This window comes from Anomaloglossus baeobatrachus, chromosome 6, assembly GCF_048569485.1.
Source record: "Anomaloglossus baeobatrachus isolate aAnoBae1 chromosome 6, aAnoBae1.hap1, whole genome shotgun sequence".
Taxonomy (NCBI): domain Eukaryota; kingdom Metazoa; phylum Chordata; class Amphibia; order Anura; family Aromobatidae; genus Anomaloglossus; species Anomaloglossus baeobatrachus.
This window is the reverse complement of record NC_134358.1, coordinates 498,018,986-498,044,187: the sequence shown is the minus strand read 5'-3', so window position 1 is coordinate 498,044,187 and position 25,202 is coordinate 498,018,986. Positions and strand designations below refer to the sequence as shown.

Below are 25,202 nucleotides of genomic sequence, written 5' to 3'. Positions count from 1 at the left end.
TGAACGCAGTGATTTGGATGCTAAAATTTTGACCCAAATACGTGCGTTCAGAAAAGCAGCATGACAATTATTTCTGCGTTCTGGATGCAGCTCCCACTCTGTCTATGGTGGGGGCAGCAGCCAGAGCGCAGGAAATCGGCTTTTTTTAACAAAAAACTGCATTCATTATGCAGTCTTTCTGCAGCGATTTGACGCGCACATGTGCTGTCAAATCGCTGCAGAATATAATGCAGTTACATGCGCATGAGCCCTAATACTGTCATTCAATGTTAATACAGTGCAACCTTGGTTAACAAGAACAATCCGTTCTGGGAGTGTGCTTGTTAACCAAGTTACTCGTTTAGCAAAGTAAGATTTCCCATAGGAAATCATTGCAATGCAGACAATTCCTTCCACAACTTGTTAAATGTCCCATCCTGGTCCCCTATTGTGCCATTCCACACATACACAAACACACACAAACACACAAACACACACATATGATGCTCACCTTACCTTCCGTTCCATCGCCAGCCTCCTGGGACTTGCAGTTTGCCGGTACAAGATGTGTATCGGGGTAACCATCGCGACCGATGCTAGAACTTCCGCTGCCAGAGCGCTGACGTCAAAGGCAGGAGACGCTTGCCTCTGATTGGCCAGCACGCTGCCTTTGAGTACCGTCTGACAGAGGAAGTTCCTCCCTCGTCACGATGGTTATCCGATACAGGTAGTTCGCCGCTACAGGATGTGTTTCAAGACAAGTGGCTCCTGCCTTTGACATCAGCGCTCTGGCAGCGGAAGTTCCGGCATCGGTTGCGATGGTTACCCGATACACATCCTGTAGCGGTGAACTACGTGTATCGGGTAACCATCGCAACGAGGAAGGAACTTCCTCTGTCAGACGCTACTGAAAAGCAGCATGCTGGCCAATCAGAGGCAAGCGGCTCCTGCCTTTGACATCAGCGCTCTGACAGTGGAAGCTACGGGGCATCGGTCGCATGGTTACCTGATACACATCTTGTACCGATGAACTGCAAGTCCAAGGAGACCGGCAATGGAACGGAAGGTAAGGTGAGTATAATATGTGTGTGTGCATGTTTGTATGTGTTTATGTTTGCCTGCCATTGTTTTCAATGGTGTTCGAAGGTGTTCGAAAGTGTTCGACGAACGTTCAACGAACACACCCGCCGTTCGACGAACCGAACGAACCAAACTCGAACACTAGGGTGGTGGTTCATCTCTAATTATTACTATTTTTACTCCATTCACCTTTGCGGTATAAGTGAAAGGCCGCCCTTATTCCTCAGGTCTGTACAGTTACAACGATACCATATTGATATAGTTTTTTTTAAGTTTGGCTACTATCACACTAAGAATGTTTTTTAAAAATTACAGGTTTTTTTGCATCACTGAATTTTGAAGGCTATAGCTTTTTGTTTTTTCTGCTGACAGTGTCATGTAAGAGCTTTTTTTTTACGGGATGAGTAACCAGGTAGTTGAACATGTAGGCCCCCGCATAACACCAATCCCATGAAGGGTTAAATCAGCCTACCTGAAACCCTAGTCACCCCCCTCAGGGAAGGACAGACACACCAGTGGGCGGGACCAGGTGGTTAGGGAACGCCCACCTAGAGGTCTAGAGAGCCTGGGGCAGGAAAACAGTTAGTGGAAGTTCGGTGTTTTAGTTTGGCGTTCAAGTCTAAGTGAGCTCAGCCAGACAAGGCCTGTAGTTCGAGCTGACAGGTGCCAGGGTCGGAGCCCTGACACCTCGGCTAGGTGGCAGACGGTAGTCAGAGCCCGCAGGAGATGGGAATATGGAGGCTCGGATCCCAGGTGACCGGGACAGGGTTGGAGACCGCCGGTACAGACACCGGAAAACCGTTCTGGAAACCGTGTGCACAGAGGGGGTACTTGGACCCTGAAGCCATGACCGGCACCAACGGCCTAGCTAATTAACCAATTGAGGGCAGGATTTTAGGTCTTGTCCCAACCTAAGTCACGAAAAGTAGACAACCACCCACCGTGAGGGATAGGGCAACCGCCAGGGCTCATAGATCCCAAGGGTCAGCGTCAGATGGGCACGGCTCCCAACCAAATGACCAGGAGCAGACTCCCGTGTTCCATACCGGGAAGTCCCACCTAAAAAATACAGAGTGCAGAGGAGAGAGGCTTTGATTATCAACCCGGGTGTGGGACCAGATACACCCGTCTGCGGCAGCCGGCCACCATCCCCTTGGTTTACCACAGGACTCGTCTGTTTATTCTTCCGTGAGTAACTTCCCCGGCCTGACCGGGTGCGCAGGCCCCTTCCCTCATCATCCTCAGTACAAAGACACCGGGCCCCGGGACATCCACCCCTACCCACGGAGGGGTTACCATCCAGCTGCCAGCCCATCGTCTTGGGAGCCCTGCAACGTCAGCGGTGGTGCTACACCTAACCACACACCGTGTGTGGCGTCACAGACATTTCACAAACAATCCCGTACAAATACGTCCCCTTTTCATTTGGAGTGTCCGCGCGACACCCGGGTCCGGAGGACCCCTCGAGCCATACCGTAGATCCGGATCCGAGGAGCACCGGCTGCTAGCACGGGGGCGACACACTTTCTATTCTGATTTTTGTGGGGCAGAATCGAGAAGAAATGTCAGTTGAGGAATTGTTTTTTTTGTTTGTTTTTTTACACCATACACTGTGTCGTAAAGCTTGTTTCTTCGGGTCAGTATGAAAATAGTGATACCACATTTATATTTTTTTTTCACTATCAGGGCTGTATAGTGGCTTATTCATGTGACAAGATGCCGTTTTCAGCTATACCATTTTTATTTACACATGACTTTATTTTATTCTACTTTTTGTCAATTCTATGATAAAAAGTATTTGCTACTTTTGTTATGGTGTTTACTGAAGGCATTAACTAGTTTGACAGTTTTATAGATCGGGTTGTTCCAAATGTGTGTACTATTTTTGTTTTTACAGAAATATAAGTAATTATTGTTGTAATATTTGTTTAATTTTTTTTGTTCTTTATTTTTTTTATATATTTTTTAAAACTTTTTTTTACTTTTTTATTTGGCCACTCTATATGATATTATTTTTTATTACTCTGATTGTTGCTATAATATATTGCAATGCATAAGCATTGCAATACATTATACTTGTCTGTGCTGCACTGACATAAGCCTCTTAGACCATGCTCCTGGCATGCGCTAAAAGGCTTGTCATAAATAGCTGGCCAAATAAATTTATGACATTATGTAGATATAAGCCCCATATAATGTATAACTTTACTTTATTTATCTTGTTCACCCTATTGCTACCCAAGCTTCATTGAGAAATACGCAAAAGAATTTTGCAAATCTTTCATCACCTAAGTGACAAACACACTTCTTTCAGTTTAGCTCCATACAGTAGTAAAGCACCTACTATATCCCATTCTGGGAAAAGGCAGAGAGGAGGGGTTGCAATTTTTTAAAAGATAATTGCAAATTAACTGCTGAAACCACAATGGCTTACTATGTAATGTAAAATCAGACCTCTGCTTTTGACATTTATTGAAATATACCTTAGTTCTTATTATAAGAATACAACTTTATTTCTCGGGTATATTGACAGGACAACCTTACGTCCTTTGGTATACTAAAAATACAATATCAAGCTGAAAATATCAAGTATAATGCATTTCATCAGTTATTAAAAGTCTGCTGTAGCATCAAAAGTGCATTGTAATGATGGAAAAAGGAATGCATAATTAATGCAAAGTATGCAATATCACATCTAATTTTTCTTCAGCGTGTCATTGACCTTTAGTATGTCTTCATCAATGGACTGTTTCAAAGCGAAAGCTTGTGTTACTGTTCTTTTATTCTGTCACATTTGCTAAGCTCTAAAATATTGGGCTTTGGTTTTTAAAGTATACAATATGTGCTAAGTACATCAAGCAAAACTCAGAATGAAGTCTGCAGTTAACTGAATTGTCTAGGTTAGTTTTGGATGCCATAACCACCCGTACTGAAGCTTTGTACCCATGTTATAAATAATAGAATGCCTGTTATGCAAAGAATCAAGAAGCAGAAAGATGAGCTGTGACACAAATGGTAGTTTCTGTATTCTTGCTAATGCTGGGATTGTCTGATTAAAAGGAACCTGACGTCAGATTTCTCCCTTTCAGAACCAGTGCTACCGCTCTCCATTTTTATACATTAAATTTGCTGTTTAATAACTTATCATAATTTCCCCCCCTCCTCATATGCCTTATAAAAAAGAACTTTGAAGCTTGCACAGACTATATGTTCGCTAGTAGCTGTCTCCAGACCATGCTGAATACCATATATGTTGCGGGCGGGGAGGACGCCGCCGCTGCTGGTCGCTCACCAAAGCTCGGGTCCGGCGCTGCTGCGGCTGCTGCTCGGTGGCTCGAGCGGTGGGCCGGATCCAGGGACTCGAGGGGCGCCCCTCGCCCGTTAGTGAAAGGGGTGGTTGGTTTGGGGGGTTTAGTCTGTGACGCCACCCATGGGTTGTGGTGAAGATGGGCACCACCGCTGCTGGTGACGGGGATCCTGGGAGCGATGGTAGGGAGCAGCTGGGATGTTGTTTTCCCCCTCCGTGGGTAGGGGTCGATGGTCCCGGGGCCCGATGATGTGACGGGGAGGCAGTGTTGGTGAGGTGCAGGGTTGCAGGGACAGCGCGATGTGGTGCCGGATGGCATGGGTGTACTCACTCAGCAAGAGATGCACAAAGTCCTCGGTAAACCAAACGGCTGGATGGACGGGTCCCGCAGCTGGCTGCTGTGTCTCTCCCCAGACAGATGATGGCAGCTGTCTTTCCCTGCACCTTGATGTTCGCGTTTGACTACTATGGATCCCAACGGTAGTCCGCTCCCCGGTGTATGGATACCGGAGGAGCCCCTTTGCCCGCGGGCGCTGGCCCATGGGTCTCTAGCCTTAGGCGGTAGCTGTATACCCTCACGGTGTGGGCGGTTGCCTTCTATCGGGTCTTTGGTTGTTAGGAAACCCCTGGGGTTCCGGTCACATTCGGATTTGACTATTGTTGGCGGCTCCAAGCCTGGTCGGGGTCCGATGGCCCTGCCTGTGTGTTCTGGCTTCACTTCACTTCCCGGTCGGTACCGGCGGGCCAACGCCCGACCCCGGTCCTACGGTTCCGTGTTGCTTCACCACTCCTGCGGACGGCCACCACCGTCTGCCAACCTTGCTGTCAGTGCCTGGGCCACAAACCCAGACACCCAAGAGTTTACTCCTCTCGCTTCAAACTCCAAACTAAAACTGACACTTTTCCCGCCTCCAGGCCTGTGAACTCCTTGGTGGGTGGGGCCAACCGCTTGGCTCCGCCCCACCTGGTGTGGACATCAGACCCTGGAGGGAGGCAACAAGGGTTTTGTGTTTGGCTGGTGTCACTGTCTAATGGGGGTGGGGGTGTTTGCGTGTTATCTGTGATGACCTGGCTAGTCCAGGGCGCAATATATATAAGCCTGTTAATTCAACCCTTCTGACTTTGATGTGAATGGTGTCCTCTGTCATCCACTCACTTTCACAAATCTAGTGTTATGGGCATCTTCCATATCAAAAAAAGGAAAACGGCCTTGAATGAGGGGACACCAATTTTGAAGAAGATGGGGGAGACAAAAGAGGATGAATAAAGCTGTCTGACCTCAATTTTTAATACTTTGTTCCCCCTACTGATCCAGAACAGACACAATTACATATACATGAGCCAATCTGCCCTAAACTGAAAATTATTATTTTCTGATAGTGCATCATCAGTGCTTGGGGCACAAATCAAACTGAAATGCATTGCAGCGCAGAGAGGACGAGTAAAATTATTTTTTGTTTTCGCGTTAGAGACAGAACGGAGACATATTTACCAGGATGGGGACATATATACCAGGAAGTGCCCAGGAGGGAGACATATATACCAGGAAGAGCCCAGGAAAGGGACATATATACCTGAAGAAACTCAGGAAGGGACATATATACCAGGAAGAGCCCAGAAGGGGGACATATATACCAGGAGGAGCCAAGGAGGGGGACATATATACCAGGAGGACATATATACCTGGAGGGGACAAATAAATCAGGATGGGGCAGATATACCATGATAGGCCAAGGATGAGGACAGATAAACCAGGATGTAAACATAAATACCAGGAAGAGCCCAGGAGATGGACATATATATATATATATATATATATATATATATATATCAGGAGGGGGACATATATACAAGAGGGGGCCCAGGGTGGAGACATATATACCAAAAAGGCCCAGGATGGTGACATGTATACCAGGAGGGGAACATATATATCAGGACAAATATACCAGTATGGGAAAAAAATAAACCAGAATGGGGCCCAGGAGTGGGGCATATGTACTGGGAGGAGGACATATATACCAGGAGGTGGATATATATACCAGAAGGAGGCCATATATACCAGAAGTTGCCTAGGATGGAGACATACTGTATATACCAGGAGGGGGACATATATATTTATATATAAACTTTGCTTTTATTGATACAAAACATATAAGGCTGACTAAAACAAAGATTAAAATATGATTGACAAAAGAAAAAGAAAGGATGAAATAAGGGGATGGACATAATAATTCTGTACTTATCCGTGAAGTATCAAGGCATTGATAACAAAATGCACAATAAGTATATAAACAAGGCAATGTCCGCAGATAAATAATATAATGCCAAAACACACAAACTCTAAAAAAATTATTTATTTGAAAAAAAATATAAATAACCTCATTCTCTTTCACCTTTTTATTAACCTCCAAAACACCCTTGTCTGATTTAATCCACATGAGGTTCCATGACGATTCCAGTTCTGGTACATCTGAAGTTACAGCGCCTGGGCATAGAGCATGACCACCTGCTATGAGCTTCAGGCAGAGAATGACTGAGCCTAAGCAATGAGCGGTGACGTTACTCAGGTTATTTGTGATCACAGCTGGAGGTTCCCACGGTACTCTACCTGTGACTTCATTGAAGTGAACCTACGCCAATATTTTCATTTATTTTTACAACAATCTAGACGCATTCGCATGATTTTTTTATTGGTTGCAGTCAGACACGCTGTCACACAGGCTGAGGATGCTGTCTAACTGCAACCAATCAGAGATGCTCAGACTACCGGTGGGCAGGGATAGCAGTGCATATGCCTGAAGATAATGAGCGGCCACGGAAGTAGAGAGAGCAGCCTGGAAGCAGATTTACAGCCACGCAAATTCAAGTAAGTATAAAGCGCTTGCTTCATTCTTATGTTCTTTCTTTTTTCTTTGATTTATTTTTATTACCCGGGTGGCCAGACTCGGATGATCACCTGGAGTTCCCTTAGAACTCTGGGCCCTGGGTCGGTGCTCGAGTTCTTTTGAACTTGCGCGGATCACAACTTTTACAATCCATGTTCGCCCATTACTAGAGTTGTGCACGGTTCGCGGTTCGAGGTTCTCCAGTTCGTGGCTTGAGTGATTTTGGGGGCTGTTCTAGATCGAACTAGAACTCGAGCTTTTTGCTAAAGCTCGATAGTTCTAGATACGTTCGAGAACGGTTCTAGCAGCAAAAAGACAAGGTAATTACTAGCTGGCTTTCCGCTGTAATAGTGTAAGTAACTCTGTGACTCACACTATTATGAATTTTCAGTGTATAGTGTGCAGGAACAGCGCATTCAGATCACTGCTGTTTGGATAATGGCGATCGCCATTTTTTTTTTCCCTTGTATTCCTTCCCTAAGCGCGCGCGTGTAGTGTGGCGGGCCAGGATGTCAGCCAATCCCAGACACACACACAGCTAAGTGGACTTTTAGCCAGAGAAGCAACGGCATGTGTGATAGGATGTCCATGTCACATGTCCCTGCATTATAAAAACGAGTATCTGCCCGTCCGGACGCCATTATCTCTTCTGCGTCTGGGTGTCAGAAACCGCTGGCGTAGCTCCTGTCTCTGATACTGCTGTGTACGCTCTATACACAGCGCTATATAGAATAGGGATAGAAGTTTCTATTAGTCCTTTTAAGGGCTAATACCGGCAGGGTCAGAGCCATAGGTGACAGTCAGGGCCGTGAAAACAGATTTCAACAGCTACACAAGATGACAGCGTCTGTGTAGCTAAGGTCAGGGATTTCCTCACTGCATTTCCCCATTAGGAGGGATAGAAAGGCAGGCTTCCTTTCCTCTACCCAGACCCACAACCCTGCCACTGTACCCTCCTGCCCTTTGCATACTCAAGCTCATTGTTACTAAGCCATTATAGTAGCAAACACTGAGGAAACTTAGTGGCATCCTAAACGTGGCTGTTGGACTTCTGTATTGTCCCACTAGTGCAAAGATATTTGCAGCACGTCTGCCTGCATTGCACACTCAAACTCATTGTTACTAAGCCATTATAGTATCAAACACTGAGGAAACTTAGTGGCATCCTAAACGTGGCTGTTGGACTTATGTATTGTCCCACTAGTGCAAAGATATTTGCAGCACGTCTGCCTGCATTGCACACTCAAGCTCATTGTTACTAAGCCATTATAGTAGCAAACACTGAGGAAACTTAGTGGCATCCTAAAAGTGGCTGTTGGACTTCCATTAGTGTCCCACTGGTGCAACTCTATATGCAGCACCTCTGCGTGACACCCTCCTGCTCTGTTTTTAATAAGCTATAATGATAGCAAAAAATGCTGCCATTTAGTGGCATACAAGAACTGGCTGTTGTATTTCATTATTGTCCCACTGGTGCCAAGCTATTTCTAGCACCTCTGAATGACACCCTCCTGCTCTGTTTTTAATAAGCTATAATAATAGCAAAAAATGCTGCCATTTGGTGGCATACAAGAAATGGCTGTTGTATTTCATTATTGTCCCACTGGTGCCAAGCTATTTCTAGCACCTGTGCAGGACACCCTCCTGCTCTGTTTTTAATAAGCTATAATAATAGCAAAAAATGCTGCCATTTAGTGGCATACAAGAACTGGCTGTTGTATTTCATTATTGTCCCACTGGTGCCAAGCTATTTCTAGCACCTCTGCATGACACCCTCCTGCTCTGTTTTTAATAAGCTATAATGATAGCAAAAAATGCTGCCATTTAGTGGCATACAAGAACTGGCTGTTGTATTTCATTATTGTCCCACTGGTGCCAAGCTATTTCTAGCACCTGTGCAGGACACCCTCCTGCTCTGTTTTTAATAAGCTATAATAATAGCAAAAAATGCTGCCATTTAGTGGCATACAAGAACTGGCTGTTGTATTTCATTATTGCCCCACTGCTGCCAAGCTATGTGCAGCACCTCTGCATGACACCCTCCTGCTCTGTTTTTAATAAGCTATAATAATAGCAAAAAATGCTGCCATTTAGTGGCATACAAGAAGTGACTGTTGGACTTCCATTAGTGTCCCACTGGTGCAAATCTATTTGCATCACCTCTGCATGACACCCTCATGCACATTTAGCTACGCTAATTTTATAGCAAACTCAGGGAATTCCTTGCTGCATTTGATCATTCGGAGGGATAGAAAGTGAGGCTTCCTTTACTGTCCTGGTACCCACAGAACACGACCAACGTAACCCACCTGTCCACTTTTGCCACGCTATTTAATTTGCCCAAAGAGCTGACTCTTTTTCTGCCTTCCTAAAATTGTCTGGAATACTAAGTTAGTGTTCCTTTGCTGCCAAGCAAGGTACAACACATGTGCATTCTACACTCCTTTCCATTTCTGGAATGCAATTATTAAATGCAGGTAGTCCAGCCAATCTGTGACGAAGGTGCAGGTGTGGATATAATGTAGCCTGCATCCAATGTTGGTTTTCTCGATGTCTGACAGCTCAACAATACCATCTGTTTCCACTTCCAAAACAAGTGATGACCTGCCAATCACACTCCCTGTTGCGTGTAAAGGGGTGGAAGTTCAGTGTGAAAAACCATGTGAGACTGATGTCCCCAGTCACAGAGGATGAAGAGCAGGCAGATGCACTTGATGGGGCAGGCGGTGGTTGCACAGGCACGTTAGGCCGCATTGTAGCACAGTGAAATTCACATTGCGACTTATGCTTCATTTTAAGTCGTGTACAGGGTGGGCTCCCCAGTATGCAGCAAAACCAGGCAACAGGAAAAGGACTCTAGTCAGTTGGGTTGATAAATGATTGTTTAACTTTACCAAAACAAACAATAAGAACCATGCATACAATTTAAATAATTGAACAATCTATTCTGTTGCCTACTACCTGCTAATCCCTCTGCGTAGCAGTAATTGTGTGTTTGTGCGTGTGTGTGTGTGTGTGCGAACACAACTTACCAGTGGCGCATCACAAGAGCTTCCCAGTTATCTACGTAAACATAGACAAAACACATTACCCCCCCGAATACCCTTGTTAGCTGAAGCCTCACAGATAAGGCAGATGATAACAGTGTGAATGCAAACCACACAGCTCTGCAACACAGTCATGGAAATCTTGAAAATCAACAGTCAATGCAAACATGTGTCGCTGTCCCTCTATGATTTAAACTGTACGTGACAATTTGACAGTGCAGAGGCAGCAAGTCTTATTGTCTCTAAATAGTCGGCCTACCCAGAACAGATATGTGTTTTGCTAATAAAACAAAGTGTTACGAGCCCGCATTATTGTCTGGGCACAGCCTACCGTACCCGGGTACTGTGATGTCCAGTTGCCAGAAATATAGACTTTACGCTCCTGTCACGGTAAGCAGTATAGACAGCACCGTAAGAATGTTGGTCTGTGGCACAGGATGCTGCTCACTGGCGTTACAGTACTCCTCACCAGACTCCAAAATGACTCCCCTCACAATTGAACGAAGTGTTTCCGCGGTGGCTCCTTGCTGTAACACACACCTTTAGCTTTTCCTTCTGTTCATAGACAGCATCTCCAAGTCCACACCTGAAGAGCAATTTCTCCTCCACGTCCAAGTGTGGAGAGGCAGCTAGTGCGCATGCGTGTGCCGATTTACCCCAGCCGCAGCCTAACTACAGTGTTTCGCCTAGTGAGTATGCTCAGCCTGACTGTGCCATTCCTGAGGCTAAGTCTTCATTTTGGGATACAGCGCATGCTCCCACACTTAGTGCGAAAAGCCTCTTTGCACAGGTACTTGCATTCCGTGCCGGGTCTAAGTCCTGTTTTGTGCCTAGACACCATGCTAAAGCTTTTTTCAGAGACTGTATTTCATGCTACTGAGCATGCTCAGTCACTTACTGCATCAGAGACTAGGTCCAGTAATGAACTCTTTGGCCCTGCCCCTGATGTGGGGGGCCCATATAGACCACAGGGCATCAGGTGTCCTGACGATGTGGCCAGGCCACTCCCAAATGGCTTGCAGAGGCCCGCCCCTATGACTTGTCACCTCATTATTGATGGTCAGACGATGACTGGTGAGGTGTTTGTGTCGTGGCAGCCATGAGGTCATTATTGAAGTTGCGGTTCCAAATAGGACGCTAGTTTTGCCACTCATGACGTGTCACTCTGCTTTTGTCTCCAGGAGGTGCATTGTGGTCCACCCTGGTTTGGGGCGGACCCAGGTTATAAAACGGGCTGGAGCCAACAAGGAGGTGCGCAGTCTTCTATTATGCTACGAAAGAGCACACCTCCATGTGTTGAACCCATTGCGGCTTTAGGCCAGAGGTAGGCAGGGATAGGGCGTCGATGCAGGCCGCCACCACAGTCGGTAACGCAGAACGGTTAAGACCAGCTCCTGTCCTACAAGTCTTGCTTGTGCAGCCCAGTGGCATTAACAGGCCTGCTGCTGCTGATGCGCCTGCTGTCCACAGGTGTGGCCCCAATGCACACGGTCAGCGTACTCAATGGCCCCTGGGATGTTAACAGGCAGTTCCTGGGCTGGGTGGGCGTGTGGACCCTGTGACACAAACAGGGCTCCCAGTCTCCTGATCCGAGTGGCGTCTAACTCGGTTCAGGCTACTATTAGTTTCATAGCCACACAGCTCTGTATCCTCCACCTAACCTTCCAGTTGCCAACCTCTCCTTGTAACGCCTGGTCCCACCAGACCCCGGGGGGGGAGCTCTCCCTCACATCTGCCCAGTCCCAGCATGGCTCCCACGTGCACTCCTGCTCCCACTCCCAGGCAGCAAAGGCCTTCCTCTTACCGGTCCCATGGCTCTGCAGACGCTGCTCCCACTCCCAGGCCTGCTGCAGTCTCCTCCTCACACAGAATTGCTGTAAGTGACTCTAGGCTGCGCGCGAGGCCACGCCTCCTTTCTTAAAGTGGCATGCCCCATTTTCTGGAAGTGACCTCAGAGGTCACCTGTTGCCTAATAGGTATTTAGGTTCACCTCCCCCGGCAGCAGGCGCCCGAGCAACGCTTCCATTAGAGCCTTGCCAGTGTCCAGACCCCCTTGTGCTATTCTTTTGATATCTGTACATTTGATACCTGGTATTAATCCTTTGTCTCACTGTAGTGCCATCTATACTATTCCGGCTGTGGACGTCACCACTTATACCTACCGTGGACGTCACCGTGCCATACCCGCAGTGGACGTCACCGTGCCATACCCGCAGTGGACGTCACCGCTTATACCTACCGTGGACGTCACCGTGCCATACCCGCAGTGGACGTCACCGTGCCATACCCGCAGTGGACGTCACCGCTTATACCTACCGTGGACGTCACCGTGCCATACCCGTGTCCTGCCTACTGCGGACATTGTACCCGAGCTACGCCAGGCAGTACAGAGACTCCTACCACCTGTTCCTGGCTGCCGTGCATTTAAGCCTTCTCAGGGGAGTCCGGTGCACGGTCCAGTGGGTCCACCTCCGGACGCTCGCCGCTCCTCGGTGAGCGTAACAGTTTGCTCGGGCCATGGACTCCGCCGGGATCAAGGTTAACCCGCTGACTGACCTGCAACAGGAACTGTCCCGCCAGCATGAGGCCCAGAGACGCATGGCCGAATATATGGCGTACGTGGATTCCCGTCTATATGCCCTGCAGAATCCGGCCTCCTCAACAACCCCCGACTCAGCGGGATCATCGACATGCATGTCTCCTTCCCGCCTGGCTCCCCACCCATGTATGGAGAGGATTCCCGTTTGTGTCGCGGTTTCTTAAACCAGTGCTCCCTGCACTTTGAGCTGTCGCCGCTGCAGCAAGCGACTGATCGCTCGAAAATCGCATTTATCATGTCTCATCTGACTGGTCAGGCTCTGGCTTGGATGAATCCGCTCTGGGAGAAGAATGACCCGACCGTTCAAGTCCTGTCCGTCTTTCTGACCACCTTCTGTAAGGTGTTCGATGAGCCAGGCCGTCTCTCGTCTACTGCCTCTTCGCTTATGAGAATCCACCAGGGGAATCTCACCGTGGGACAGTATGCAATCGAATTCCGCACTCTGTCGTCCGAACTCAAGTGGAACAATAGGGGTAGCTGGTAGCTGCCTTCTGGGAAGGGTTATCCGGTAAAATCAAGGATGAACTGGCCGGCCGGGATGTACCTACCACCCTGGAAGAGCTGATCTCTCTGGCTACCCGTATTGATCTCCGCTTCCAAGAGCGTGCCAGAGAAGTGACCCGGGCGAGAAGAATTCCGCGCCTTGCGCCCACCTTCCAAAGGCCGATGTCACATCCCTCCACCCGGCCTACTGCTCCGCACGAGCCCATGGAGGTCGATCGCGTCAGTGAGTCCAGACTGCGACAGAGGAATCGGAGAATGGCAGGAGAGTGCTTCTACTGTGGAAGTGCCAAACATCTGATTCAAGACTGTCCAGTAAAGCCGGGAAACTACAGAGCCTAGGGTCCATCGGAGAGGCCACCCTAGGTCATGCCAAGTCCTCTCCTTTTCTCCATGTACCTGTATCCCTGTCCTGTGGTCCCATCCGGTTGTCAGAGCATGCGTTCCTGGATTCAGGCTCCGCCGGGAACTTTATCCAACAATCCGTGGTGGACCTACACCAGATTCCCGTCCGAAGTCCTGCTACCCCCATCAGTCTTTCTTCCGTGAATAGAAAACCGCTATCCGAACCCATCCGGTACATCACGGAAAACTGTACTATGCAAGTGGGTTTGCTACACTCTGAGACCATCGCCTTCCACGTACTCCCTGGCATGACGCATGCCCTACTACTGGGAATACCCTGGCTTCGGTCGCACAAGCCAGTACTGGACTGGGATTCTGGAGACATCCTGCAATGGGGTGCGTCTTGCCACAGCAACTGCCTGAAACCAGTGCATCCGCCGCACCGACCCGTTGAACCGGTCACCCTTCCTGGGTTACCCCCTGCCTATTGTGCCTATGCCGATGTCTTTGACAAGAAGGAGGCTGAGATGTTGCCGCCACACAGACCCTACGATTGTCCCATCGACCTGCTCCCCGGGACAACCCCTCCGCGTGGGCGCATCTACCCTCTGTCCCGAGAAGAGACCCAAGCCATGTCTGACTACATAAAGGAGAATCTAGCACGAGGCTTCATCCAAAAATCCTCCTCTCCTGCTGGAGCGGGCTTCTTCTTTGTGGGGAAATAGGACGGGGGTCTACGGCCTTGCATTGACTACCGCGGATTGAATAAGATCATGGTGAAGAACAGATACCCGCTACCCCTGATACCGGAACTGTTTGACCGCTTTCAAGGTGCCATGATCTTCTCCAAATTAGATCTCCGGGGTGCGTACAATCTGGTCCGCATTCAGTCGGGGGAAGAATGGAAGACTGCGTTCAACACTCGGGATGGGCACTATGAATATCGAGTGATGCCCTTCGGGCTCAGTAACGCTCCGGCGGTCTTCCAGGAGTTCGTGAATGACGTCTTCCGTGATCTTCTATACACCTGTGTAGTCGTGTATTTGGACGACATCCTTATCTTCTCTCTGGACTTGCATACCCACCGAAGACATGTCCGTCTTGTCCTGCGGAGATTGAGAGAGAATCGCCTTTACGCCAAACTCGAGAAATGCCTGTTTGAGCAGACCTCACTACCCTTCCTTGGACACATAGTCTCTGATACCGGCCTGAAGATGGACCCAGATAAGGTATCAGCTGTACTGAATTGGTCCCGTCAGGAAGGGTTGAAGGCTATCCAGCGATTCCTGGGATTCGCCAACTATTACCGGCAATTCATTCCACACTTCTCGTCTCTGGTGCGTCCCATAACCTCTCTCACTCGCAAAGGGGAAAACCCAAAGAAATGGACCCTGGAAGCTGAAGAATCATTCCTGTCCCTTAAACGAACCTTCGCTTCTGCTCCAGCCTTACACAGACCCGACACGAACAAGCCATTTATCCTTGAGGTAGATGCCTCCTCATCTGGAGCCGGTGCGGTTCTTACACAGAAAACGTCAGAGGCTAAGACAGTAACCTGTGGCTTCTTTTCTAAGGCTTTCTCCCCAGCAGAACGAAACTACTCAATCGGAGACCGTGAGTTTCTAGCAATCAAGCTGGCCCTGGAAGAATGGCGATACCTGCTGGAAGGGTCATTGCATCCAGTTACCATCTATACTGACCACAAGAATCTGGCATATCTCCAGACAGCCCACAGGCTAAACCCCCGACAGGCCCGATGGTCATTATTCTTCGCCCGCTTTGATTTTGTTCTGCATTTCCGTCCAGCCGAGAAGAACCTGAAGGCCGATACGCTGTCTCGATCATTCCTGTTAGAGGATCAGGAAGATGAACCTCGGCACATCATTGAACCTTCCAAGCTAATGTCGGCACCAGTTGACATGCACCACCTTCCTCCCAGTAAGACGTTTGTTGCTGAGGTCGATAGAGAACGTGTACTCCGGTGGGGACACTCTTCCCGAATAGCAGGTCACGTGGGTCAAAAGAAATCTCTGCAATTGATATCCCGATATTACTGGTGGCCAGGGCTACGTCGAGACGTCCAGGACTTTTGTTCATCCTGTTCCTCCTGTGCCCGGAACAAGGTCCCGAAGACTCTTCCGGCGGGCCCTTTGCTTCCTTTACCCGTACCATCCGCTCCATGGCAACATATCGGCATGGATTTCATCACAGACCTGCCAAAATCGTCTGGCTGCACAGTCATCTGGGTGGTGGTGGACCGGTTCTCCAAGATGGCCCACTTCACACCACTCTCCGGGCTACTGTCCGCTCTGGTTCTTGCTGAATTATTCATTCAACATATCTTCCAGCTTTACGGCTTGCCTCTCCATATCGTGTCCGACAGAGGGGTCCAGTTCACCGCTCGGTTTTGGAGAGCAGTCTGCAAAATGATGGATGTTCAATTGGACTTTTCTTCTGCCTACCACCCTCAGTCCAATGGGCAAGTGGAGTGCATTAACCAAGTCCTGACTAACTATCTCCGCCACTTCGTGGACGAACACCACAGCAACTGGGTCAAACTGCTTCCATGGGCCGATTTCTCCTATAACAATCATGAAAGTGAGTCCTCTGCTAAATCTCCGTTCCAGGTGGTGTATGGACAGCAACCCAAAGTGCCGTGCCCTGTGACATGTTCTTCAGGCAACCCTGCAGCTGATGACCTCATGAGGTCCTTCTCCGCCGTCTGGGCTGAGACCAAGTCGGCTCTGGAACGGTCCTCTGTCCGCATGAAGAAACACGCTGACAAGAACCGTCTGGATGTTCCTTTCTTCCAGCCCGGAGATAAAGTCTGGCTCTCGTCTAAGTATGTCCGCCTGAAACAGCCGTCTTACAAGCTGGGTCCCCACTTCATTGGTCCCTTTGAAGTGCTCCGACGGATCAATGAGGTGTCCTACAAGTTGAAGCTGCCGTCGACACTTCGCATCCCGAACTCCTTCCATGTGTCCCCCCTCAAGCCGGTGGTCCTGAGCCGTTTCCACAGTGATCCTGGGGCTTCGCCTCCTCCTGTTGGTGATGATGACGTCTATGAGGTAAAAGCCATCCTTGCGGCTAAGGAGGTCCGAGGTAAAACCTACTATCTGGTGGACTGGAAGGGGTTCGGTCCTGAGGAGAGGACGTGGGTACCTGCGGAGTACGTGGATGCTCCTAGTCTCCTCCGGAGCTTCCTGAGGAGAAGGGGGCTTCAGGGGGGGGTACTGTAACGCCTGGTCCCACCAGACCCCAGGGGGGGAGCTCTCCCTCACATCTGCCCAGTCCCAGCATGGCTCCCACGTGCACTCCTGCTCCCACTCCCAGGTAGCGAAGGCCTTCCTCTTACCGGTCCCATGGCTCTGCAGACGCTGCTCCCACTCCCAGGCCTGCTGCAGTCTCCTCCTCACACAGAATTGCTGTAAGTGACTCTAGGCTGCGTGCGAGGCCACGGCCCCTTTCTTAAAGTGGCATGCCCCATTTTCTGGAAGTGACCTCAGAGGTCACCTGTTGCCTAATAGGTATTTAGGTTCACCTCCCCCGGCAGCAGGCGCCCGAGCAACGCTTCTATTAGAGCCTTGCCAGTGTCCAGACCCCCTTGTGCTATTCTTTTGATATCTGTACATTTGATACCTGGTACTAATCCTTTGTCTCACCGTAGTGCCATCTATACTATTCCGGCTGTGGACGTCACCACTTATACCTACCGTGGACGTCACCGTGCCATACCCGCAATGGACATCACCGTGCCATACCCGCAGTGGACGTCACCGCTTATACCTACCGTGGACGTCACTGTGCCATACCCGCAGTGGACGTCACCATGCCATACCCGCAGTGGATGTCACCGCTTATACCTACCGTGGACGTCACCGTGCCATACCCGTGTCCTGCCTACTGCGGACATTGTACCCGAGCTACGCCAGGCAGTACAGAGACTCCTACCACCTGTTCCTGGCTGCCGTGCATTTAGGCCTTCTCAGGGGAGTCCGGTGCACGGTCCAGTGGGTCCACCTCCGGACGCTCGCCGCTCCTCGGTGAGTGTAACACTCCTTTTCCATCTGGGAGCATGGTGGACATTGACTGCTGATGGGGATATATACCTTTCTCTTTCTTTTCTTATTAATTTTCGTTATATAGCGGTAACATAGTATATACCACCTTATCCAAATCTGCCAGTCCCACCATAACAGATGGTGTTTCTTCAGCAAATGTTACTTTTGCTTAACCACCAAACCCACGGACAAAAACTTTTTTCCCCTTTCCAACACACCTGTTCCCCTTTCCACCAGCATCTGTCCTTTTTCAACTCATTTTGTATATGACCAAAAGTTCAACTCTGCAGGGACACCGTACTCAATGCCATCTCAGCACAGCAGACAGCCCTCGGTCCCTCAGATGTGGACAAGTAACAGACCATTTCCTCCTATCCATGACAAAGCATTGAGATTCACTCTGTGCAGCACTGGTGTTTAGTGGAAAAGCAGATCTAAGATTGCGTACCACCTTCTGCAGATACTCCTGTATACGTGCGTCCCTTTCTATGGCAGGAATTATTTCGCCAAATTTTGTCTTGTACCGGGGATCTAACAGTGTGGCAACCCAGTAGTTAGCATTACTTCGAATTCGTACAATCCGAGGGTCATGTTGTAGGTAGTGCAGCAAGAAGGCGCTCATGTGTCTTGTGCATCCAGGAGGACCAAGTCCTTGGTGTGTTGGTGGCAGAGAGGTGAGAATCGTGCCTCCTTCCTCTGCCCTCTCCCCCCAACCTCGCACAACCGAAATGTGAGCAAGCTCTTACTCATCTGCTGACTCTGAGTCTTCCATGCCCATCGCCAGTTCGTCCTCCATTTCTTCATGGGCTCCTGCACCTTCCTCAACACTTTTTCCTGATGCTATGCGCCCTTGTTAATCCCTCTCCCCCACCATGACTGCCGCCTAGGTGCCGCTGACCATCTGGACCTCGTAGATCTTGTTATCCCTTCCGCATATGACTCATCCTGTACTTCCTCCCCTTCCTCTTGTCCCAACACCTGACTCCGAATAATGCTTAAAGTGTGCTCCATCATGTAGATGACCAGAATTGTCACGCTGAGAATGGCATTACCAGTGCTAAACATCTTCGTCGACATTTGTAAACTGTGTAGAAGGGTGCATAGGGCCTTGATCTGACACCACTCCAGCAGCGTGATCTGCACCACCTCTGGATCAAGTTAGGCCAGGCTATATGTCATAACGTATTGCAGCAGGGTTCGGCGGTGCTGCCACAAACGCTGCAACATGTGCAGATTCAAATTCCTGCGTGTCGGCACATCGCATTTCAGGCGTTTAACCACCAGACCTAAAGACTTCTGTAGCGACGAAAGTTGTTGAGCTGCTGTGTGCGAACGATGGAAGTGAGCACATAGCGAGCGTGCCCGCTGCACAAGGCCATGCAGGCCGGGATGGTGTTTTAAAAATTGCTGGAGAATTAGATTCAACACGTGAGCCATACAAGGCATGTGTGTCACATTGCCCTGACGATGGCCCGCAGCCAGGTTTGCATCATTGCCACACACTGCGGTTAAGTCATCAACGGAGTACGCTCCGTCAATTTGTACTCCGGTCGCCAGGTGACAACGTGTTCCTTTCATGCATAGTGCTGATGATGGGAGAGAAGTTGATGCCAGCGGCGCAGGTGGACGCAGGTTATGCTCACCCACTGGGCTGCATTACCTTGACAGATGCACAATCTCTGGCTTAATGTAGGTGGTGGGTATCTCACTGATGAAGTACCATCATTCAGCTACAACCAATGGGAAGACACCACAACCTTTTTTATGCCCATCCTGTCTGCAGACCACTGCCAGACATAGCTATGAACCTCTGGTTACTTTTACCCCCAGTTCAGTTTTATGAGTTTGTGTGCTTGTTACCTGACTACTTTTCTTGCTTGCTGTTTATGTACCTTGTTGGCCGATCTGCATTTCACCTCTGCTTGTTTTCTGATTAAGTCCTGGCCGTCCCATTCTGTTCCTGTTCCTCAATTAATGTTTTGTCCCTGCCTGACTACTATTCTCTGGAACTGCAGCCTTCCACAGGTATTGATCACCTTGGGCTCTGTGTAATTCCTAATCCCTGTATAGGGGTTAAAGGGTTTCAGGGTTCTGGAGGTCCTGCTTGGTGAGTGGCTTCCCTCTAGCCTATCCTTTACAGCCCATCTGAGTGTGTGGATTAAGGAAGGCGATACACCGTGCCCTCTGCAGAAGGCCATGTAGGCCAGGATAGTGCTTTAAAAATTGCTGGACAACCAGGTTCAACACGTGAGCCACACAAGGCACGTGTGTCACATTGTCACGGCGAAGGGTCGCACCCATGTTTGCATCATTGTCACACCCGGCCTTCCCTGGCTGCTGGTTGAGTGGAGACACCCATTGATGAAACTCGGTCTCCAGAGCTAACCATCCACAACTTCTCAGCGGTGTGACTCACATTTCCCATACATTTCAAAGTAAACATTTGACCGCATGATGGCATTGAGCTCTGCTGCCAGCATAGTAAGGAGGTGTGTGGTTTTCCTTGTGCGCAGTTACAAGGAAGGGTGCCCTGACCACACAGGGTTTGGGCCGAGGTGAAGGACCCACACGAGTTTGAGGAGGCAGAAGCAGTGTATTAACTTCTACATACAGAGGAAGGATTGATACAACTCGTGGGGACAGCAAGACTTGTACAGCAGACCCTTCTCCTTCTCTCCCCATAGTAACCCATTGCCCAGTCAGTGACATGCAACGCCCCTGTCCATGCTTACTGGGCCAAGTATCTGTGGTGAAATGCACACTGTCACACAGTTTCTCAAAGAAGCAGTGATGTTTGGTGCGACATGCTGGTGTAGCGCGTGCACGCCTTTGTTGGAGGCGTGGCGCCTGGGCATTGGCTCTTGGGGCACTGTGATGGGCACAAGGTCTCGAAAATCCTCGGTTAAACAGGTTGGAAAGGAAGCATTTTGGTAGCCAACAGTTTGCAGATGCTGTAAGTCAACCTCTAAGCCATGTCATGCCCTTCAAAAAGCATGTAAAACACAGCAAGGGGACTCCAACCACAGTCTCCCTCGTTTCCACTAATTGGGCCACACACATCCCACTTGACTGGCATCAGTTGACCCCCCTTTTCAAAATGAAAAAGATGCTTTGCATGAAGCACTCTCAAAAATACGCGTGCCTTTCACCTCCCCTGGATGACCCAGGGGAAGAAAAGTCCTCTGAGAGCCATGACTTGTTCATCTTGGTTCTTTTACAAACACAGCAAGGGGACTCCAACCACAGTCTCCCTCGTTTCCACTAAATGGGCCACGCACACCCCACTTGACTGGCATCTGTTGACCCCCCTTTTGAAAAAGAAAAAGATGCTTTGCATGAAGCACTCTCAAAAATGCGCGTGCCTTTCGCCTCCCCTGGCTGACCCAGGGGAAGAAAAGTCCTCTGAGAGCCATGTCCACATTGTCAGTGGACAGACACGTGTGCTTATCTGCCAGCAGACTCCCAGCAGCACTGAAGACAGGTTCCGAGAGAACGCTGGCTGCAGGACACGACAAGATCCCCAAGGCGTACGTGGCAAGCTCAGGCAATTGATCCAGATTGGAAGCCTAAAATGAGCAGGGCTCAAGTTGCACAGTAATGGCATCAATGTTTCCTTGCATATACTCATATATCTGTGTCTCCTCCTCTTTTTTCTTGTCCAGCTCTTTTGTTTTCGCATGAATATATGTCCTTGTCACTTTCCCATATGTTTGTGTTGTGTTGTGAGTTGTTTGTCACCTTTTGGACACCTTTGAGGGTGTTTTCTAGGTGTTTTTATGTGTTTGTGATTGCCTGCCATTGTTTCCTATGCGGTTCGAGTTCGGTTCGTCGAACGTTCGACGAACCGAACTCGAACGAGACCTCCGTTCGACGAACCGAACTCGAGCCGAACCGGGACCGGATCGCTCATCTCTACCCATTACTACTTTCTATAAATCCCATCCACTTTTCTGGAACTGTAAGATGTTGCATTCTCAGCAAAATCTTATTGTGGAAACTTAAAGGGGTGGTTCACCCATTTTTTTTATTTTCCCAATGAGTGTCACTTACCATTGTATGCATCTTCTCCATTGGCTTGTATTTCCAGTTCTGGCACTGAGCGGCGCTATCCTGCGCGCTCAGTGCCTGTCACATGACTGCCTGGAGCTGTGGCCGCCAGCATCCTCTGACGTCCCGGCATTTCCGGGCTCTCAAACTAGACGGGTACGTCAGAGGATGCCGGCGCCACTCACACTGATTGACTGGGCTGTGGGTGGTGACTACCGCACGTCACAGCCCAGCATCGAGGGGAGGATCCGGAGAGCTTTAGTGTGGAGCGGTGAAGGCAGAGCGCGCGCTTACCATCCATCAGCTGTGGGAGGTACGGGCTCCAGTGTGGAGTACAGGGGGGGTTTCCTCCACTGAAATCCCCCCTGTCATGCAAGTATGTGATCACACTGTCCACCCGCCCGCTGTGCTCAGCTGTCAGGAGAGCGGGCGGTGTCGGCAGTGTGATCATATAATCCTACAGTTAGGTCCAGAAATATTTGGACAGTGACACAAGTTTTGTTATTTTAGCTGTTTACAAAAACATGTTCAGAAATACAATTATATATATAATATGGGCTGAAAGTGCACACTCCCAGCTGCAATATGAGAGTTTTCACATCCAAATCGGAGAAAGGGTTTAGGAATCATAGCTCTGTAATGCAAAGCCTCCTCTTTTTCAAGGGACCAAAAGTAATTGGACAAGGGACGCTAAGGGCTGCAATTAACTCTGTAGGCGTCTCCCTCGTTAACCTGTAATCAATGAAGTAGTTAAAAGGTCTGGGGTTGATTACAGGTGTGTGGTTTTGCATTTGGAAGCTGTTGCTGTGACCAGACAACATGCGGTCTAAGGAACTCTCAATTGAGGTGAAGCAGAACATCCTGAGGCTGAAAAAAAAGAAAAAATCCATCAGAGAGATAGCAGACATGCTTGGAGTAGCAAAATCAACAGTCGGGTACATTCTGAGAAAAAAGGAATTGACTGGTGAGCTTGGGAACTCAAAAAGGCCTGGGCGTCCACGGATGACAACAGTGGTGGATGATCGCCGCATACTTTCTTTGGTGAAGAAGAACCCGTTCACAACATCAACTGAAGTCCAGAACACTCTCAGTGAAGTAGGTGTGTCTGTCTCTAAGTCAACAGTAAAGAGAAGACTCCATGAAAGTAAATACAAAGGGTTTACATCTAGATGCAAACCATTCATCAATTCCAAAAATAGACAGGCCAGAGTTAAATTTGCTGAAAAACACCTCATGAAGCCAGCTCAGGTCTGGAAAAGTGTTCTATGGACAGATGAGACAAAGATCAACCTGTACCAGAATGATGGGGAGAAAAAAGTTTGGAGAACAAAGGGAACGGCACATGATCCAAGGCACACCACATCCTCTGTAAAACATGGTGGAGGCAACGTGATGGTATGGGCATGCATGGCTTTCAATGGCACTGGGTCACTTGTGTTATTGATGACATAACAGCAGACAAGAGTAGCCGGATGAATTCTGAAGTGTACCGGGATATACTTTCAGCCCAGATTCAGCCAAATGCTGCAAAGTTGATCGGACGGCGCTTCATAGTACAGATGGACAATGACCCCAAGCATTCAGCACATCAGACTCTCCCCTACCGTGGAAAGCTTCAAGAGGAACCTCAAGACCCACCTCTTCCAACAAGCCTACAACCTACAATAGCCCTCAGCCCAGTAGACCACTGCGCAACCAGCTCTGTCCTCACCTATTGTACCATCACCCATTCCCTGTAGACTGTGAGCCCTCGCGGGCAGGGTCCTCTCTCCTCCTATACCAGTCTGTCTTGTACTGTTAATGATTGTTGTACGTATACCCTCTTTCACTTGTAAAGCGCCATGGAATAAATGGCGCTATAATAATAAATAATAATAATAAATAATAATAATAATACAGCCAAAGCTACCCAGGAGTTCATGAGTGCAAAAAAGTGGAACATTCTGTAATGGCCAAGTCAATCACCAGATCTTAACCCAATTGAGCATGCATTTCACTTGCTCAAATCCAGACTTAAGACGGAAAGACCCACAAACAAGCAAGACCTGAAGGCTGTGGCTGTAAAGGCCTGGCAAAGCATTAAGAAGGAGGAAACCCAGCGTTTGGTGATGTCCATGGGTTCCAGACTTAAGGCAGTGATTGCCTCCAAAGGATTCGCAACAAAATATTGAAAATAAAAATATTTTGTTTGGGTTTGGCTTATTTGTCCAATTACTTTTGACCTCCTAAAATGTGGAGTGTTTGTAAAGAAATGTGTACACTTCCTACAATTTCTATCAGATATTTTTGTTCAAACCTTCAAATTAAACGTTACAATCTGCACTTGAATTCTGTTGTAGAGGTTTCATTTCAAATCCAATGTGGTGGCATGCAGAGCCCAACTCGCGAAAATTGTGTCACTGTCCAAATGTTTCTGGACCTAACTGTACCAGCAGCACAGGTGACCGGACGCTGCATGGGACCAATCTGCTCCACTCTGTCACCTGCACAACAAGTCCCAGAGTGGAGACAGTGACATGCTCTGCTCTGACACATAGTGTGCTGCATCTGTCTCCACTCTGGGACTTGTTGTGCAGGTGACCGGATGCTACATGTCACTGTCTCCACTCTGGGACTTGTTGTGCAGGTGACCGGATGCTACATGTCACTGTCTCCACTCTGGGACTTGTTGTGCAGGTGACCGGATGATACATGTCACTAACTTGCTCCACTTTGTGACTTCTGCTGCATAGTACCAACTGTATACACTCTCACCTGCACAACAAGTCCCAGAGTGGAGACAGTTAGTGACATGTAGCATCCGGTCACCTGCACAACAAGTCCCAGAGTGGAGACAGTGACATGCTCTGCTCTGACACATAGTGTGCTATATGTCACTAACTGTCTCCACTCTGGGACTTGTTGTGCAGGTGACCGGATGATACATGTCACTGTCTCCACTCTGGGACTTGTTGTGCAGGTGACCGGATGATACATGTCACTAACTGCCCCACTATGTGACTTCTGCTGCATAGTACCAACTGTATACACTCTCACCTGCACAACAAGTTCCAGAGTGGAGACAGCGACATGCTCTGCTCTGACACATAGTGTGCTGCATGTCACTATCTGTCTCCACTCTGGGACTTGTTGTGCAGGTGACCGGATGATACATGTCAATAACTGCCCCACTCTGAGACTTGTTCAGGTGAGAGTGTATACAGTTGGAACAATGCAGCAGAAGTCACAGAGTGGAGCAAGTTAGTGACATGTATCATCCGGTCACCTGCACAACAAGTCCCAGAGTGGATACAGTGACATGCAGCACACTATGTGTCAGAGCAGAGCATGTCACCAACTTGCTCTGCTCTG

The 25,202-nt window shown here is 48.8% G+C and overlaps 1 protein-coding gene across 1 annotated transcript in view; it reads left to right on the top strand.

Annotated features, from left to right (window-relative positions):
• The window catches only part of LOC142243967 (uncharacterized), a 146,542-nt gene that overhangs the window by 86,833 nt on the left and 34,507 nt on the right, over positions 1-25,202 (top strand). The window lies entirely within an intron of this gene.